At 37.6% G+C, this 14,830-nt stretch overlaps 1 protein-coding gene across 1 annotated transcript in view; it reads left to right on the forward strand.

The window, feature by feature from the left end:
• The first annotated feature begins 3,454 nt into the window (after positions 1–3,454).
• The window catches only part of XPNPEP1 (X-prolyl aminopeptidase 1), an 84,682-nt gene continuing 73,306 nt past the window's right edge, over positions 3,455–14,830 (forward strand). Inside the window, exon 1 of the mRNA XM_053692771.1 lies at positions 3,455–3,566. The gene's annotated coding sequence lies outside the window, so the exon portion shown is untranslated. The remainder of the gene's footprint in view (positions 3,567–14,830) is intronic.

Raw genomic sequence — 14,830 nt, forward strand, 5'->3', positions numbered from 1 at the left:
AAGTTCATTTATTTCACTAATGCAACTTAAAAGGTGAAACTAATATATGAGATAGACACATTACATGCAAAGCAAGATAGTTCAAGCTGTGATTTGTCATAATTGCGATGATTATGGCTTACAGCTCATGAAAACCCCAAATCCACAATCTCAGAAAATTAGAATATTGTGAAAAGGTGCAATATTCTAGGCTCAAAGTGTCTCACTCTAATCAGCTAATTAAGCCATCACTTGCAAAGGGTTCCTGAGCCTTTAAATGGTCTCTCAGTCTGGTTCAGTAGGAATCATGGGAAAGACTGCTGACCTGACAGTTGTGCAGAAAACCATCATTGACACCCTCCATAAGGAGGGAAAGCCTCAAAATTTAATTGCAAAAGAAGTTGGATGTTCCCAAAGTGCTGTATCAAAGCACAATAATAGAAAGTTATGTGGAAGGGAAAGTGTGGAAGAAAAAGGTGCACAAGCAGTAGGGATGACCGCAGCCTGGAGAGGATTGTCAGGAAAAGGCCATTCAAAAGTGTTGGGGACTTTCACAAGAGACACCACACACAGACGGATCCTGGACATGGGCTTCAAATGTCGTATTCCTCTTGTCAAGCCACTCCTGAACAACAAACAACGTCAGAAGCGTCTTACCTGGGCTAAAGAAAAACAGACCTGGTCTGTTACTCAGTGGTCCAAAGTCCTCTTTTCTGATGAGAGCAAATTTTGCATCTCATTTGGAAACCAAGGACCCAGAGTATGGAGGAAGAATGGAGAGGCACACACTGCAAGATGCTTGAAGTCCAGTGTGAAGTTTCCACAGTTTGTGTTGATTTGGGGAGCCATGTCATCTGCTGGTGTTGGTCCACACGCAGCCGCCTACCAGGAGATTTTGGAGCACTTCATGCTTCCTTCCGCAGACAAGCTCTATGGATGCTGACTTCATTTTCCAGCAGGACTTGGCACCTGCCCACACTGCCAAAAGCACCAAAACCTGGTTCAATGACCGTGGGATTACTGTGCTTGATTGGCCAGCAAACTCGCCTGACCTGAACCCCATAGAGAATCTATAGGGCATTGCCAAGAGAAAGATGAGAGACATGAGACCGAACAATGCAGAAGAGCTGAAGGCTGCTATTGAAGCATCCTGGTCTTCTATAACACCTCAGCAGTGCCACAGGCTGATAGCTTCCATGACACGCCACATTGAGCCGGTAATTGCTGCAAAAGGGGCCCAAACCAAGTACTGAGTACATACAGTATGCATGCTTATACTTTTCAGAGGTCAGATATTGTTCTACAGGTATGTACAATCCTTGTTTTATTGATTGCATGTAATATTCTAATTTTCTGAGATTGTGGATTTGGGGTTTTCATGAGCTGTAAGCCATAATCATCACAATTATGACAAATCACGGCTTGAACTATCTTGCTTTGCATGTAATGAGTCTATCTCATATATTAGTTTCACCTTTTAAGTTGCATTAGTGAAATAAATGAACTTTTGCACAATATTTTAATTTTTTGAGTTTCACCTGTAAGTGGAGCGCTAAATTATCGTGCACCCGCAAACAGGCGTGCAAAAATTAACCAGCCATTACAAGCGGCTGGTTATTGCTACAGCGAGCTAAAAGTTCCCCAAATGCCCTCAAAATAGAGGGCATTATAGTTTTTTATGTTTTAAAAATGCAACATTTTTAAAAATAAAAACCAACGGCACAAGGCAGTTTCTGGGGTTTAAAGTTGGTGGGAGTGGGGTGCAGTCTATGGGAACTGTGTGTTCCCAGTAAATATATATGTGTAAGCTTATATACATATATATATACTGTATTTGTGTTACTATGTGTATATACACATATAAACACATAAATATATAGGTTTATAATCATATACATTTATATTTACTGCCATAGCTGCGCAATTTACCCTCTTCGCTGCGCTTAGGTTCTGATGCCATCTCTGGCGGCCTCAGAACGAGGCTCCAATAGGATCCTATGGAAGCGCGCTCCATGAGCGTAATGCTTCCTAGCTTCACATTGCTAACAACTTGTAATACCAGTGAAAGTAATATTAAGGGCTCCACTTGTAATCTGGCCCACAGGCTGTATTTATATAGTAGCAGATAGTTGGAAAAATGTCACTAAATCCCTCATCAGTTTACATACCTCTGCCAGATAGTATTTATAAGCCATTGGGTTTCACATTTAACGCTAAGCAACTTTGTAGTTTTTGAAGGAAAAATGCCACTTTTGTTAATTTTACCACAAAACAGTGTATACACTGTTTTGTGCATACAGCCTTTAAAGGGACACTTAAAGGGACACTGAACCCAAATTTTTTTCTACCCTGATTCAGATAGAGCATGCAATTTTAAGCAACTTTCTAATTTACTCTTTTTATCAAATTCTTTTCATTCTCTTGGTATCTTTATTTGAAATGCAAGAATGTAAGTTTAGATGCCGGCCCATTTTTGGTGAACACACTGTGTTGCTCTTGCTGATTGGTGGGTAAATTCACCTACCAATAAACAAGTGCTTTCCATGGTTCTGAACCAAAAAAATAGCTTAGATTTCAAATAAAGAAAGCAAGAGAACGAAGTAAATTAGGAGCTCAGGAGTAAATTAGAAAGTTGTTTAAAATTGCATGCTCTATCTGAATCATGAAAGAAAAAATTTGGGTTCAGTGTCCCTTTAAGTAAAAAACTAAACTTTAATGATTAAGGTAGCGCAGGCAGTATGAGACTTTCCAATTTACTTCTATTATTAAATTTGCACAGTCTTTTTATATGAACACTTTCTGAGGCACCAGCTACTAACGAGCATGTGCACAAGTTCATATACTAGTCTGTGATTGGCTAATGACTGTCACATGATACAGGGGGCCGCAAATGAGGAAAAACCAAAAAAATGTGTCAGACAAAAATCTACTGCTTATTTGAAATTCAGAGTAAGTGCTATTACATTGTCTTTTTTTCATGCACTTGTTAATTATGCAATTGTCCTGCATTAAATGGCCCTCTGTGATTGAGTCTTTGAGATAGACACAAGTTATGAGCGTGGGCTTGAGGGCTTTGCTGAATAGTGGGAGCTATGTAAACGTGGACATTAAAGTGAGAAAGAGGAAAATGTTCTAAATTGTTAGAGCGTTTTATTATTGGATATATGGGGTTTATCCTTTTGCAGGGATTAAACGCATAGTTAAAGTCAGCTCCAGGGCAGCAGTTCACTAATGAGAGATAGCTGAACACATCTGGTGAGCCAATGGCAAGAGGTATATGTAGCCACCAATCACAAGCTAGCTCACTTTAGTACATTGGTGCTCCTGAGCCTAAATTGCCAGTGCTTTTTAATAAAGAATATCTGAATCACAAAAGTTTAATTATGACTTTTATGTCCCTTTAATTTACAGATAAGATTTGCTGACTTAGACTGAAAAAAATAAATCTGCTGTGTTCAAAGTTCAGCTTAGTCATAGCCCTGTGTCTTGACACAAACATCTGATGAGTTTGTGAAGATTAAAGGGTAGAGTCCTCTTCAGTCAATATCGCTAATTCAAGACAACAAAGACAGTGCGGGGGCTTAGAGGTAAGAAACAACATTTTAACGGCAGATAAAAAAAATGTCAGCCTTGTTTATGCTATTTCATCCTCAAATCAGCCTTATGTTAAAGCCGGTCACTTTGATTTCCTTTTGTCAGACCACCTGTGATGGTTTATAATCCAGGTGTTTATTTATTTTCAAAGGGACATTTTAATGCAAAAATAAAAGGTCTATTTTGTTAGATCATTTATGTTTAAGCAAATGAGTGCACCTGTAAGGTACAATACACATCTGTACATGTGAATACACAACCTACTGGACCTGTACTATAAACAGTGCACTCATCTGGCGGATCAGAGACAGTACAGCAGCTTTTACTGTTTTAGGGTATTGGGGAATTCCGTGCTCCCTTCCCTAGTGTTTCATCTCCTTAAAAAAAAAGCCAGTCGTGCCAGGAGGCTGATCAGAAGTGAAGGGGTTAATAAGCACCCAGCAAGCAGTGTGCACTGACCTGCCAGGCTGCAGGGTCCTAGGAGCTGCAGGGGACTACAGTAACAGTAGTTACTGCAGATGTGATACCAGAGATTGCCAGTTGCAGCCCCCTGTGACTGCCACAGGGTTAAACATTTGCTAATTTTGGGCTAGATAATGAGTGGAGCGCAAATGTTTGGCATGAGCAAGTGCCTGCGTGCTTCTGGCTTAATGCTGGTATTACGAGTTGAAAGTAAGAGCGATTGCGCTAGAATGATTACCGTGTCAGAGCTTTGGTTAACTGTTTTGAGAAACTTAAAAGTTGCACAAAACACATCAAAAATACACTACATAGTACAGTTACTCTCATAATAACAACATCTAATAAAAATTATTTAAAAAAATACTGCACACAAAAGTTATCACCGCTCAAAGATATGAGAGCTCAGGTGTTAGAAAAAAAGGCTGCCAAGGGCTTTAACATTGAGATACATACATATACTTGTCTAAAGATTTATATATGTCTATATTCGTATATATATGTATATATATATAAATGTATTTACAGACATATATACACATAAATACATATGTACACATATATATATACAGCAAATAGAAGACAGCACTCTCTGTTCTTAGTATAACAGAAGATTTATTTCAGTGACGTTTCGGGGAATGCTCCCCTTCACCAGACCAGTGTTACAGATTTTGTGCAAAACATTTATACCCTAACATAAATAAATATAAATACAGGGAGTGCAGAATTATTAGGCAAGTTGTATTTTTGAGGATTAATTTTATTATTGAACAACAACCATGTTCTCAATGAACCCAAAAAAACTCATTAATATCAAAGCTGAATAGTTTTGGAAGTAGTTTTTAGTTTGTTTTTAGTTATAGCTATTTTAGGGGGATATCTGTGTGTGCAGGTGACTATTACTGTGCATAATTATTAGGCAACTTAACAAAAAACAAATATATACCCATTTCAATTATTTATTTTTACCAGTGAAACCAATATAACATCTCAACATTCACAAATATACATTTCTGTCATTCAAAAACAAAACAAAAACAAATCAGTGACCAATATAGCCACCTTTCTTTGCAAGGACACTCAAAAGCCTGCCATCCATGGATTCTGTCAGTATTTTGATCTGTTCACCATCAACATTGCGTGCAGCAGCAACCACAGCCTCCCAGACACTGTTCAGAGAGGTGTACTGTTTTCCCTCCTTGTAAATCTCACATTTGATGATGGACCACAGGTTCTCAATGGGGTTCAGATCAGGTGAACAAGGAGGTCATGTCATTAGATTTTCTTCTTTTATACCCTTTCTTGCCAGCCACGCTGTGGAGTACTTGGACGCGTGTGATGGAGCATTGTCCTGCATGAAAATCATGTTTTTCTTGAAGGATGCAGACTTCTTCCTGTACCACTGCTTGAAGAAGGTGTCTTCCAGAAACTGGCAGTAGGACTGGGAGTTGAGCTTGACTCCATCCTCAACCCGAAAAGGCCCCACAAGCTCATCTTTGATGATACCAGCCCAAACAAGTACTCCACCTCCACCTTGCTGGCGTCTGAGTCGGACTGGAGCTCTCTGCCCTTTACCAATCCAGCCACGGGCCCATCCATCTGGCCCATCAAGACTCACTCTCATTTCATCAGTCCATAAAACCTTAGAAAAATCAGTCTTGAGATATTTCTTGGCCCAGTCTTGACGTTTCAGCTTGTGTGTCTTGTTCAGTGGTGGTCGTCTTTCAGCCTTTCTTACCTTGGCCATGTCTCTGAGTATTGCACACCTTGTGCTTTTGGGCACTCCAGTGATGTTGCAGCTCTGAAATATGGCCAAACTGGTGGCAAGTGGCATCTTGGCAGCTGCACGCTTGACTTTTCTCAGTTCATGGGCAGTTATTATGCGCCTTGGTTTTTCCACACGCTTCTTGCGACCCTGTTGACTATTTTGAATGAAACGCTTGATTGTTCGATGATCACGCTTCAGAAGCTTTGCAATTTTAAGAGTGCTGCATCCCTCTGCAAGATATCTCACTATTTTTGACTTTTCTGAGCCTGTGAAGTCCTTCTTTTGACCCATTTTGCCAAAGGAAAGGAAGTTGCCTAATAATTATGCACACCTGATATAGGGTGTTGATGTCATTAGACCACACCCCTTCTCATTACAGAGATGCACATCACCTAATATGCTTAATTGGTAGTAGGCTTTCGAGCCTATACAGCTTGGAGTAAGACAACATGCATAAAGAGGATGATGTGGTCAAAATACTCATTTGCCTAATAATTCTGCACTCCCTGTATATATATATATACAGAGAGAAGTGCACTCACAGGAACGAAAAACTGGCTCAATACCATTGTTAGCCTGTTCTATGGCGATTTACCACCTGGGTGCAGTATTTAAATATTAAATATATATATAAATATGTGCATCTGAGCCCTTTGCAGGTAAGTAGATGAAAACATTAAAAATCATATTTATGCAATATTCAAATTTAATAAATGCTTTAACTATGTATTTACTGCAAATATTTCACATTCCAATGTTCTGCACATAGCTGAATATGTTCTATGTATTTCTAAATAGATATTCCTATATATATATATATCTGCATATATTTATGCCTATATATATAATCATGTATATATAGGTATAGATATATAATGTGCCCAAAAAAATCAGATATATCTAGAAATATTTATTTATGAATAGAACATATTCTTCTAAATAATGAACATTGGAATGTGAAATATTCATATGTTCATGTTGGGTTAGCGTAAATGAGAATATGAGATCAGGTTTGTGCGAGAGTGGGGAGTTTTTTCCACTTTTTTTCTCCATTGACTTCTGTTGGGGAATATGTGAACGCACACGCGATATTCTAAGTTCAGCTTTTTGTGCTCGTTGGGTTAGCGTGTGAGCGAAAACGGTTTACTTTCAACTCATAATACAAGCGCAAAAAGCTTACTTTGAGTGGGAGCGTTAATTAGTGCGCCACTATGGCCCTTTATGTGTATGCTGTGCAATGTAACAGATCATTTAGTGCTACAGTATATAGCTTGTACTAAACATGATATCTTCTAGGTACCAGGGAGTAATTGCACTGTTGCCTTATTCAGCTCTACAAGCAAACAACTGGAGCCCCTTATATATTTGTCCCTTATGATCAGTTTGTGGTTTTAAACCCTTTTTTCCTGCTTACAGCTGAGCTTTTAAAGTATAAAATAAAAGTTACGTTTTACACTGCGGTGCTGCTCGCATTCTCATTTGTACAGTTGTATGGAGGGCACACTTATGTTTTTGGATAATTGCCCATTACAATATTGGCTACTGTAAGCCAGTATTGCCTCCTGCAACAAAATGTGCAGCTGCCCCCCCCCCCCCGATACACAGCCAATTCTGCCATATCCCTTATTAGCAATTGCAAGTAGTGACCATGCTGATACAGTTTAACAACTCTTTAAAAGCGCCTCTTCCTTTTGAATACCCCTGCTATTTGAATTTTAACCTCTTGAACACCGCCATTCCGTTCCAGATAAGGATACAGTCTGTACGTTGTGCATACACATGTATGCCAGCCTTAGTTTAACTCGCCAGATGTATCCTCAGCAGCACAGCTTTGACTATGTGTTTAAGCCCTTTGAAGGAATTAAACACCTAGTAAATAAAAGGAATTTCAATGAAATATATTTGTATTAACATATTATACCTGACTCTTTTACTGTCAAACATTAGATCAAGACCTGTTATTCTAGAATAAAGGATAATGTACCAATATTTACACATTACGTGCACTTAGCTCCTCATTTCAAATGTTAACTAGTAAATTTTCAGCTCCTTGAAACAGATCAACTGTACCAAGAATCAGTGTCATTGTGTATTTCTACCCAAGGTAGCCAGCACTACAGAAATCCAAAGCTTCCATTTTTAGAGACGCTTAAACTCAGTTATATGCAAACAACAGTTCAATAATAAAATGCTAGAACACATTAGAACATTTTCATTTTGCAATTGTATGTCCCTTTAAGCATATGTTTATGCTATTTAAAGGTAATGAGTGTTGGCTGTGTAGCCTTACATCATAGTGAGGATAAGGGGTTAACTAGTGATGCAGATTTCATTGCATGCAGGTTTTTTAGTATTGATTTTCTGTATTATTGGGCAGGATGGTAGCTTTGCTATACTTGGGAGGTACTTGTCTGTACTTTTACAGAGAAAAGAACCTTCTGGGCATGTGTAAAAAAGCTTTGTTCCATCAAGTTAACAAATCAAACTTAATGCCTGATTAATTGGCAGAGTGTTGCACTGAACCAAGAATCTTTTCTTTTTTAATCAAGCGTTGCCAGCTGAGGAACGTGATGGCCTCCGCATGTGTATACACCTTGTTCTTTTGGTGTTTATAACTGTGTGAGCCCTGCATTTGGGTCCCTTGTTTGTAATCCATGCTATGTGGCACCCTATGTTTGTGTCCAAATGATACATGTTGATGTGACTTGGTGCTGGGTAGAGGGGCAGCCGGCAACTATTTGGAGAGTCCTTTTCCATGAGGGTTTAATAATTTCTGTTATGTTGTGTTGGACATTAAAAATGTATATTGTTTTGTTTTCAAAACTTTCTGGTTTTGGGTGTTTCTGATTGGTAGATATTTCATGGGTTGAAAGAAGATCAACCCTTTCTTTACAGTGAAACAAAAGGTTTTGTATACGTTAGCATCAAGCAGAGTATATATGTGCAAGTATTTAGCTTCTAAACTGTGTAGTAGTAAGAGACGTCTGTACAATGTTTGGACTTACATGCACCACTTCGCCCAGAAAATAGTTGCAATTACAAATGTTTAGGCATTCTCATGTTTATTTCTTTTGTTTGTATTTGTATGACACAAAAAGTGGAGGAAAAAAAGGGCTAATCTGATACATTTCATGCAAAACTCCAAAAATGGACTGGACAAAATTATTGGCACCCTCAATTTAATATTTGGTAGCACACCCCTTGGGAAAAAATAACTGAAATCAATTGCTTCCTACAACCAATAATCCATGAGTTTCTTACACCTCTCTACTGGAATTTTGGACAATTTTTCTTTCACCAACTGCTCCAGGACTCTCAGATTGGAAGGGTTCCTTCTCCCAACTGCTGTTTTGAGATCTCTCCACAGGTGCTCTATGATATTGAGATCTGGACTCACTTCTGGCCAGTTCAGTACTCTCCAGCGCTTTGTCTTAAAGCATTTCTGGGTGCTTTTTGACGTGTGCTTTGGGTCACTGTCCTGCTGTAAGACCCCTGACCTCTGATGGAGACCCAACTTTTTGACACTGGTCCCTACATTGCACCACAGAATTCTTTGGTAGTCTTCAGATTTCATAATACCATGCACACAGTAAAGATATCCAGTGCCTGAAGCAGCAAAGCAACCCCAAAAAATCAGTGATCCTCCACCATTATTGACTGTATTCTTTTCTTTAAAAGCCTCATTCTTTTTTCTGAAAACAGTAGAATGATGGGCTTTACCAAAAAGCTGTAAATTTGTTTCGTCTGTCCACAGCACATTCTCCCAAAAGGATTTTGGGTTCCTCAGGTAAATTTTGGCAAACTCCAATCTGGCTTTTTTATGTTTCTTTTATGTGTCAGCAGTGGGGTCATCCTGGGTCTCCTACCATAGCTTCCCTTTTCATTCAGATTGCGACGTATAGTGCGAGCTGATGTATTTGTACCCTGTGCCTGAAGGTCAGCTTGAATTTGTCTGGAAGTTGATAGAGGTTCTTTATCCACTATTTGAACAATCCTTTGTTTCAATCTTTGATCAATTTTTATTTTTCGTCCACGGAGATTAGCTACAGTGCCATGGGCTGTAAATTTCTTGTCAATGGTGCGCACAGTGGACACAGGAAAATTAAGATCTCTGGAGATGGACTTGTAACCTTGAGATGTCCATGCTTTTCCACAATTTTTGTTCTCAAATCCTCATACAAGTCTTGTCTGCTCTTTCTCTTCTCCATGCTCAGTGTGGCACACAGAGACACACAACAGAAAGGTTGAGTCAATTTTTCACCATTTTAACTGGTTCCCGGTGTGATTTCTATATTGTCAGCACCTGTTAATTGATACAGGTGAGTTTAATTACAAATTACAGGAGCATAACAAACGTGGAATGTAATTATTTCTTACAATTTTGAGAAGGTGTCAATAATTTTGTCCAGTCCATTTTTGGAGTTTTGCATGGAATGTGTCAGATTTGGCCTTTTCTCTCCATATTTTTTGTGTCATACCAATGCAAACAAAAGAAATAAAAATGAGAATGCCTAAATATGTGTAATTGCAACAATCTTCTGGGCGAAGTGGTGCATTATCTGACAGAAATGCAGGGGTGCCAATCTTTTTGGCCATGACTGTATACACACTCACCCGCCACTTTATTGGGTACACCTTGCTAGTACTGGGTTGGATCCCCATTTGCCTTCAGAACTGCCTTAATGCTTTGTGGCATAGATTAAACAAGGTGTTGGAAACATTCCTCAGACATTTTGGTCCATATTGACATAAAAGCATCATGCAGTTGCTGCAGATTTGTCGGCTGCACATCCATGATGTGAATCTCCTAATTCACTACATCCCAAAAATTCTCTATTGGATTGAGATCTGGTGACTGTGGAGTCCATTGGAGTACAGAGAACTCATTGTCATGTTCAAGAAACCAGTTTGAGATGATTTGAGCTTTATGACATGGTGCATTATCCTGCTGGAAGTAACCATCAGAAGATGAGTACACTGTAGTCATAAAGGGATGGACATGGTCAGAAAAAATACTCAGGTAGGCCGTGGCGTTTAGACGATGTTCAATTGGTGCTAAGGGGCCCAAAGTGTGCCAAGAAAATATCCCCCACACCATTACACCACCACCACCAGCCTGAACTATTGATACAAAGTAGGATGGATCCATGCTTTCATGTTATTTACGCCAAATTCTGATCCTACCATCTGCATGTCACAGCTGAAACCGAGACTCATCAGACCATACAACGTTTTTCCCATCTTCTTTTGTCCAATTTTGTTGAGCCTGTGTGAATTGTAGCCTCAGTTTCCTATTCTGACAGGAATGGCACCCGGTGTGGTCTTCTGCTGCTGTAGCCCATCAAGGGTCGACGTGTTGCGCGTTCAGAAATGGTATTCTGCATACCTTGGTTGTAATGAGTGGTTATTTGAGTTACGGCTGCCTTTCTATCATTTCAAACTAGTCTGCCCATTCTCTTCTGACCTCAACAAAGCATTTTCGTCCACACAACTGCCGGTCACTGGATATTCTCTTTTTTTCTGACCAATCTCTGTAAAGCTATTAGCCAATAGCCGTGCGGTAAATCCGGCTTGGCGCCCATGGGAACCGGATTTACCGCACGGCTATTGGCTAAGAGGTGAAAACGTGACCTCTTAGCAAATTTTTTTTTTAGCCGTGGGCTGTTGTACCAGGTAAAAACGGCGATCAATTGAAACAAATAAAGGAGCTTTCTACATGAACTATCTTATCATGAATGAAAGTCTCCTTTATTTGTTTCAATAGTCAATCCTAGCGTTTGTACAACGCTAGGATTTACTTTCACTTTAAAGCATTCTAATTTTTTTATTGTTTAAAAAGATAGATAATCCCTTTATTACCCATTCCCCAGTTTTGCTTAACCAACACAGTTATAGAAATACACTTTTTACCTCTGTGATTACCTTGTATCTAAGCCTCTGCAGACTGTCCCTCATTTCAGTTCTATTGACAGACTTGCATTGTAACCAATCAGTGCTGACTCCCAGGTAACTCCACAGGAGTGAGCACAATGTAACCTATAGGGCACATATGAACTAGCACTGTCTAGCTGTAAAACAAAATTCCAAAATGCACTGAGATAAGAGGCGGCATTCAGGGACTTAGAAATTAGCATCTGAGCCTACCTAGTTTTAGCTTTCAACAAAGAATACCAAAAGAACAAAGCAAAGTCGATGATAATAGTAAAAGGGAAAGTTGTTGAAAATGACATGTCCTGAGTCATGACGTCTAGACTGTCCTTGTAATATTTAAGAAAGCAACAAAAATAGAGTGGCTGGGACTGATGTATAGCCTATACTTTCTGTGTGAGAAATTCTCAACAAAGTTTAAAAAATAAATAAAATAAAACAACATACACACTATACAAACATACTCACTATACAAACATACACACTATACAAACATACACACTATACAAACATACTCACTATACAAACATACTCACTATACAAACATACTCCCTATACAAACATACTCCCTATACAAACATACACACTACACAAACATACACACTATACAAACATACACACTATACAAACATACACACTACAAACAGACACACTACACAAACATACACACTATACAAACAGACACACTATACAAACACACACACTATACAAACATACACACTATACAAACATACACACTGTACAAACATACACACTGTACAAACATACACACTATACAAACATACACACTACAAACAGACACACTACACATACACATTGTACAAACATACACACTATACAAACATACACACTATACAAACATACACACTATACAAACATACTCACTATACAAACATACTCACTATACAAACATACTCCCTATACAAACATACACACTATACAAACATACACACTACACAAACATACACACTACACAAACATACACACTATACAAACATACACACTACAAACAGACACACTACACAAACATACACTCTGTACAAACATACACACTATACAAACAGACACACTATACAAACACACACACTATACAAACATACACACTATACAAACATACACACTGTACAAACATACACACTGTACAAACATACACACTATACAAACATACACACTACAAACAGACACACTACACATACACATTGTACAAACATACACACTATACAAACATACACACTATACAAACATACTCACTATACAAACATACACACTATACAAACATACACACTATACAAACATACACACTATACAAACATACACACTATACAAACATAATCACTATACAAACATACACACTATACAAACATACACACTATACATACATACTCACTATACAAACATACACACTATACAAACATACACACTATACATACATACACACTATACATACATACTCACTATACAAACATACACACTATACAAACATACACACTATACATACATACACACTATACATACATACTCACTATACAAACATACACACTATACAAACATACACACTATACATACATACTCCCTATACACACTATACATACATACTATACAAACATACACACTATACATACATACTCACTACACAAACATACACACTATACATACATACATACTCACTATACAAACATACACACTATACATACATACTCACTATACATACATACTCACTATACAAACATACACACTATACATACATACTCACTATACAAACATACAAGCTATACAAACATACTCACTATACAAACATACACACTATACATACATACTATACAAACATACACACTATACATACATACTCACTATACATACATACATACTCACTATACAAACATACACACTATACATACATACTCACTATACAAACATACTCACTATACATACATACTCACTATACAAACATACACACTATACATACATACTCACTATACAAACATACACACTATACATACATACTCACTACACAAACATACACACTATACATACATACATACTCACTATACATACACACTATACATACATACTCACTATACATACATACATGCTCACTATACAGACATACACACTATACATACATACTCACTAAACAAACATACACACTATACAAACATACACACTATACAAACATACACACTATACATACATACTCACTATACAAACACACACACTATACAAACATACTCACTATACAAACATAAACACTACACATACTATACAAACACACACACACTATACAAACATACTCACTATACAAACATGCACACTATACAAACAGGCACACTATACAAACAGGCACACTATACAAACACACACACTATACAAACACACACACTATACAAACATACACACTATACAAACATACTCACTATACAAACATACACACTATACAAACATACACACTATACAAACACACACACTATACAAACACACTCACTATACAAACATACTCACTATACAAACATACACACTATACAAACACACACACTATACAAACATACTCACTATACAAACATACACACTATACAAACATAAACACAACACAAACATACACACTATACAAACATACTCACTATACATACACACTACAAAAAACATACACACTATACAAACATACACACTACACAAACATACACACTATACAAACATACACACTACACAAACATACACACTACACAAACATACTCACTATACAAACATACACACTATACAAACATACACACTATACAAACATACACACTACACAAACATACACACTATATATACATACTCACTATACAAACATACACACTATACAAACATACACACTATACAAACATACTTACTATACATACTCACTATACAAACATACACACTATACAAACATACACACTATATATACATACTCACTACACAAACATACTCACTATACAAACATACTTACTATACAAACATACACACTATACATACATACACACTATACAAACATACACACTATACAAACATACTCACTACACAAACATACTCACTATACAAACATACTTACTATACAAACATACACACTATACATACATACAC

This window comes from Bombina bombina, chromosome 9 (assembly GCF_027579735.1).
Source record: "Bombina bombina isolate aBomBom1 chromosome 9, aBomBom1.pri, whole genome shotgun sequence".
NCBI lineage: Eukaryota > Metazoa > Chordata > Amphibia > Anura > Bombinatoridae > Bombina > Bombina bombina.